The sequence below is a fragment of the Hippopotamus amphibius genome, chromosome 1 (genome assembly GCF_030028045.1).
Source record: "Hippopotamus amphibius kiboko isolate mHipAmp2 chromosome 1, mHipAmp2.hap2, whole genome shotgun sequence".
Classification (NCBI taxonomy): Eukaryota; Metazoa; Chordata; class Mammalia; order Artiodactyla; family Hippopotamidae; genus Hippopotamus; species Hippopotamus amphibius.
The window spans coordinates 18,722,858-18,729,012 of record NC_080186.1 but is presented as its reverse complement, the minus strand read 5'-3'; positions in this window follow the sequence as shown (position 1 = coordinate 18,729,012).

The following is a 6,155-nucleotide window of genomic DNA, read 5'->3' as shown; positions in this document are numbered from 1 at the left end:
TGGAATTATTAGAATTAGAGAACCTATAAGATCCTGAGCCTGTTCCTTTTGATTCCTTTCAAATCTGACTGAGCATCTACTCCACATAATCCCCATTTACTTACCTACTTCTTGAATTTCCCTTCATTTAAACTTACTGTGGAGCAAAATTCCTACTGCCTGCTCACGCTCGTTCGCTCTCTTTCTCCCTCTCTCTCTCACACACACACACACACACAGCATTTAGTAAAGGACTAAGCCAAGCTAAATGGAAAGGTAAAAATTTTTCCCACCCTGCAACCTGTATGTTAGAGCTGGAATCAGTTACTGTGGTGGTTCTTCAAGTGTGCAACCCGGACTGGCAGCACCTGGGAACTTGCTAAAATGCAAATCCTCAGTCCCCACCCCAGAAACACTGAATCCGGGACTCTAAGGACGATCCCCAGCCATCTGTGATTTAACAAACCCTCCAGCTGATTCCAATGCACATGAAAACTCCCAAATCACAGATGAGAAAACCGAGGCCCAGAGGAAGGATGTAACTTGCTTAAGGCCATAGAGTGATAAAAACTGGAAGCTTTGGAATCATGTGGTGCTGGCTGCAAATTCCAGCTTCCCCATTTCCAGTTGTGTGACCTTTGGCATGCCCTTTAGCCTCCCTTTACTTCAGTATCTGTCTTAGTCAGTTCAGGCTGCTATAACAGAATACCATATATTGGATGGCTTAAACATCATTTATTTCTCACAGTTCTGGAGGGTGGGAAATCCAAGATCAAGGTGTCAGCCAATTCTGTTCCTGCTAAGAGCACTCTTTGTGGTTTGCAGATGGCAGAAGTTTTCTTATATCCCCACATGGTCGAGAGAAAAATGATCTCTCTTGTCTCTTCTTCTAAGGGTGCTAATCCCATTCATGAAGGCTCCACCCTGGTGACCTTACTACCTCCCAAAGTCCCCATCTCAAAATTCCATCACGTTGGGGGTTAGGATTTCAATTATGAATTTTGGGTATAATCATCTGTAAAATGGGAACAGTGCACACCTGCTCCCAGGGTGGCCACTATTCTGCATTAAAGGCCACCTCCAGATTTCCAGGTTGGTGCTTTTACCCCCATGAAACGGGCTGTCACCCCTACACCATCTAATAAGAAGATTCCAGAGACCTTAACATTTGAAAGGTTGAGATGCAAAGGAGGGCTTTGTTTTGTTTTGGAAGGCCTCAAAAGGAAGAGCCAGATGACTGGCGAAAATTACAAGGAGGTGGATCAATTTAAGGGAGAATTTCCTAACTGGAACTGTTCAGAAACAGAATTGGCAGCCCCAAAGCCTGGTGAGAGTTCATCACTGGAGGATTCCAAGGAGCATCTAGATGCCTATCTTTCCAGGGTAGGAAGTTGGTGTGGATGATCTCTGACGTCTCTGCATATTAACCCTCAGGAGCGGTTACGTGCTGTTTGTCTCCTTCACCTCCATTCTTTAGGTAACTGCCCATCCCCCACGCCACGTGGTTGGCGAGGCTGTCAATCAGGGTGTTCCACTCATCCTTCATACCCCCAGGGGAGGGCACACTACCCAGACTACCCAGTTAGACGATCCCATCCTCCCTGACTACATGGATCGGTTCAGGGAATGGCGCGTGACCCAAGTCAAGCCAATCAGAACCTTTTTACGCCACATCCGTCCCAAAGCCACATTCATTCTTGAATTTCCCAATCTGGTGAGCCTGCAGAATTCCTTTCTGGCTTTTAAGCCAGTTTGGGGTTTCTGTCCCTACCACTAATAAAGTCTCCAGTAATACTACCATATAAAAATGGGCTTTCCTGTTCTTGTTTTGGGGGCTGTCTGCCCCCAGCATTGCATTAAAACAGCAAGAGCAAGAAAACCAACAGTCAAAACAACAATAGTTTCAAACAATTTAAAATCTTTAGTCTCTTGGAAAAAAAAAAAAAAAAGCCAAAACAGATTCCAATCCTAATACAAAACAAAAAGTTTTACCATCCATGTTCTCCATCTCTCTTCATCTCATAGTCACGGCAGCTGGCTCCTAAACTTGCTTCTTTCTTCTCCAAATGCCTAAGCCCCAGCTGGCTCTTAGCTTTTTTCTCCTCACCTACCTTTTCCAATGTCTACTAATCCAACCTTGCTGGACCCTTCACCGGCCCAGGAGGGAAAGAAGGAAGCTGTAACTCCTCATACAGTAATGTGGTTTTATACATGTTATTCTCGGGTTCGGTGGAAAAGGTGTGATTGTAAAACCCCATCTATGGAGTGAAGTCATACTTTCAGAAGAGATAGTGCGGTCTTTCAATTTTGAGTCATACGTCAAGTTCAGCTTAGTAAACATTTACAGAGTGACTACCATGTACCAGCTAAGAGCCGGGAATGGGGCTGAGCTGTCTTGGGCATCTGGAAACTTGTCGACTGAGCCCCAGACATTAAAAGTCTGTTACTCACTCATTTTGGAATACCTACTATGTGCCTGGCCCTGAGGATATATCAGGAGGAGAGATATTAAAGGCACAAAAATGATTTCTATGAAATGGTGATTACGTACCACCAAAGGAGACATATGTGGGGCTTGGGAACGAATCAGTGTCAAGGATTAAGGAAGCTTCCCTGAGAAAATGACTCATGAGCTGAGACAGGAAGCAAGAATAGGAGTCGGCTAAAAGACTAGAAGCCTAGGGGACGATAAGCCTGGGAAGGGAATCCTGGGCACAGTGTTTGAAAGGTGAGAGAGAGAGAGAAAGATCAAGAGAGCAAGAGTGAGACCAAGAGAGAGACCGAGAGAGACAGACCGAGAAAGACTGAGAGAGAGAGAGACTCCAGGGGGACTCTCTGTGTGGGTGGAACACCGACAACTGGAGGGAGGTTCAAAAGGCAGGTGGAGGCCCTGTTGTAAAAGCCGTTCTCTCTTGCTCTGGACCAGAGACTTCAACATGAGACCCATATATCACTTCGGGCTTGGGATGTGGTTTGTTCTAAACATGGAAAAGCTCAGTTCTGGTTCTCCCACCCTGTGTGGTGTTGAAGCAGGCTCCTGCAGACTCAGAAGAGCCCACTGTGTGCATTTCTTCCCAACTTGTGTTCAGTGACCTCACGTTGAAATTGACCATGGTGGAGGTATTTATACCATCGAAATTGTCAGATGTTACCAAGCAGTGCTTTCCCCTGCCCTCCAAGATGCAGTTGTTAGACATTTATCAGCACCACTGCTTCCACCAAAGAGGAAGCTGGCACTCCGGCACTGGTGAGAGTTTAATGCTTTGATCTTTGCAAATCAGGAAGTGATCAGGACAGGGGCATTTTATTTTTGTCTGCCCTTAACCATCAAGAGGCTGAGTAGCAGAAGTTTTAAACCCACAGGCTTTGAGGACAACCAGACTAAGGTCCAAATCACAGCCCTGTCACCAACTAGCTGTGTGACCTTGGGCAAGCAATGTTACCTCTCAGAGTTTCTTCTGTTAAAAGAGATATTAATACACACCTCATGGGGTTGTTGTGTGTACTAAATACTATAATATATGTAAACTGTAGTGCCTGCTGCATAACAAGGACTCAAATAAACATTAATGCTATTGAATGCTGTTTTACACAATGAGATCTCAATAGAGATATACCCATTTTATTCCAGAATGGACTTATTATCAGTACTTGAGATACCGGAAAGAAACTGAAGCAGCACACTGAGAGCCTGCCTAGAGGCTAGGTCATGAGGTAACTGGCTGAGATTTTTCTCTTTCATCTTTCTTTCATTTTTCAAGATGACATCTTTTAAGATTTTCAGAAATGCAACTTACCCAGCCTTTGGGGTCACAAAAATGTCCTTTGGTATTGATGCAGCAAGGTATCCAGACACAATACCCTAACTTGAAATTATGGGGTCGGGGGAAGGGAGCAAGGGAGAGCAAGCACTTGGCAGATTTTGTCAAAAAGAACAGGTGCCAGATTCAGATGAACAAGTGTGTGGAGCAGGTGGCAAAGGAAGACCCTTCTGTGCCCCTTGCCAAACCGCTCCCAGTTCAGTGGGATTCCAGGTCTGAAAGAACTGCAGCTGGTCAAATGAAGTCACAGTTTCAGGGGAGATTCAAAGATACTTTGTGTGCTCCCATGTGAGACCTCCCATGTGAGACCTCTTTCATCTTCCTTGGCTTGTCTGGACATGGCCTCTGTGAGCCCCTTTTAAGATGTACTGATTGAGCTGAAAGCCTGATGCAAATCCCAGAAGTATCCTGAAATTTCTGGATGTCTGTACCCAGGGCCAAACACAGGGCAACCAAGTCCTGTGAAAATGCATTCCTGCTCCCCAAAACTGCTGGGGTCCAATCTGAGAGCCAGCATCCAACCAGAGATGAACCCCAGGATTCTCTCTGCAACGTGACTGGTCCTAGATCATGAGCTCAGTCACAATTGACCAACGGTCACCAGGCCCGTCACTGAGACCCAGAGAATGAATGAACAAAGCAGTTACCCAGAGGCAGTATGGCCATAGAGTCAGACAGGCCTGGGGCTGAATCCAGAATCTAGCACTTGCATGAAGTCTCTGGGGTCTCAGAACGGCAGTTTCCTCATCTGAAAGAGGAAGCAATACCTCCTTTGAGAGTTGTGGGAGGACAGAAAACCACATATTTAATAACATATTAATAAAGAAGAGCTATGATTATTTTTAGAATAAAGTAATTTTCTTGTTGGAAAAGCAATACATATTAACTAGAAATTAATTTGTGATTAATTTAATTTAGGATTAATTACTTAAATTTAGAAATTAAACATGAACAGAAGGGAGAAAACTTTTTTTTTAATCCTTATTGGAGTATAATTGCTTTACACTATTGTGTCAGTTTCTGCTGTACAACAAAGTGAAAGAGCCACATTTTTACATATATCCCCATATCCCCTCCCTCATGAGCCTCCCTCCCAACCTCCCTATCCCACCCACTTAAGTCTTCACAAAGCACCAAGCTGGTCTCCCTGTGCTCTGTATTAGCTTTCCACTAGCCATCTATTTTACATTTGGTGGTGTGTATATGTCGATGCTACTCTCTCACTACATCTCAGCTTCCCCTCCCCCCGGTGTCCTCAAATCTCACTATATCCCAGCTTCCCCTCCCCACAGTGTCCTCAGGTCTGCTCTCCACGTCTGCATCTCTATTCCTACCCTGCCACTAGGTTCATCAGTACCATTTTTCTAGATTCTGTAAATATGTGTTAGCATACGGTATTTGTTTTTCTCTTTCTGGCTTACTTCGCTCTGTATGACAGACTCTAGGTCCACCTCACTACAAATACTTCAATTTCATCCCTTTTTATAGCTGAGTAATATTCCTTTGTATATATGTGCCACATCTTCTTTATCCATCCATCTATCGATGGACATTTAGGTTGCTTCCATGTCCTGGCTATTGTAAATAGGGGTGCAATGAACATTGTGGTACATGTATCTTTTTGAATTATGGTTTCCTCTGGGTATATGCCCAGGAGTGGGATTGCTGGATCATACAGTAGTTCTATTTTTAGTTTTTTAAGGAAACTCCATACTGTTCTCCATAGTGGCTGTATCAATTTACATTCCCACCAACAGTGCAGGAGGGTTCCCTTTTCTCAGAAAGGAGAAAAAATTTAAAAAATATCCTCATCACTGGAAGATGACAACCTCTAACATATTGACGTATATCCTTCCAAATCTATCCATGCCTATAGGCACACATTTTTTTAAGGGGCCCATATTTTGGTACTTGCTCTTCTGCTACTGAGTGTGTAATAAACATCCTCGAGTCACTACATATGCCTTGGCAACATCTTTTTTAATGACTGTAGACTATTCTGTGGGGAGGCTGGTTCCATTAATTGATAGCGCTTACTGTTCAGGTGACTGGTAACACGCCACAGGCTTTGGCACCAGAAGGACCAGCTTTCACCGGAACAAGCCCATGAAGCTCTGGAGGCGCTCGTGCCCCGCATGAAGGATGTTGAGAATAACAGGACAGACCCACCGGATTCTCGCGGGGATTAAAGTAGATAATGTGGGAACGTGCTTGGATTTGAACCTGGCACTTAGAACGCTCTCGGATACAGCCAAGGGTGTCTGCGACTGTGTTCTTAAACTGGCCCTGAACTCGTCTGTCCTGTAAAAAGTCCTGTATTGGAATTCCTAACTGTGATTATTAATAATAAACAGT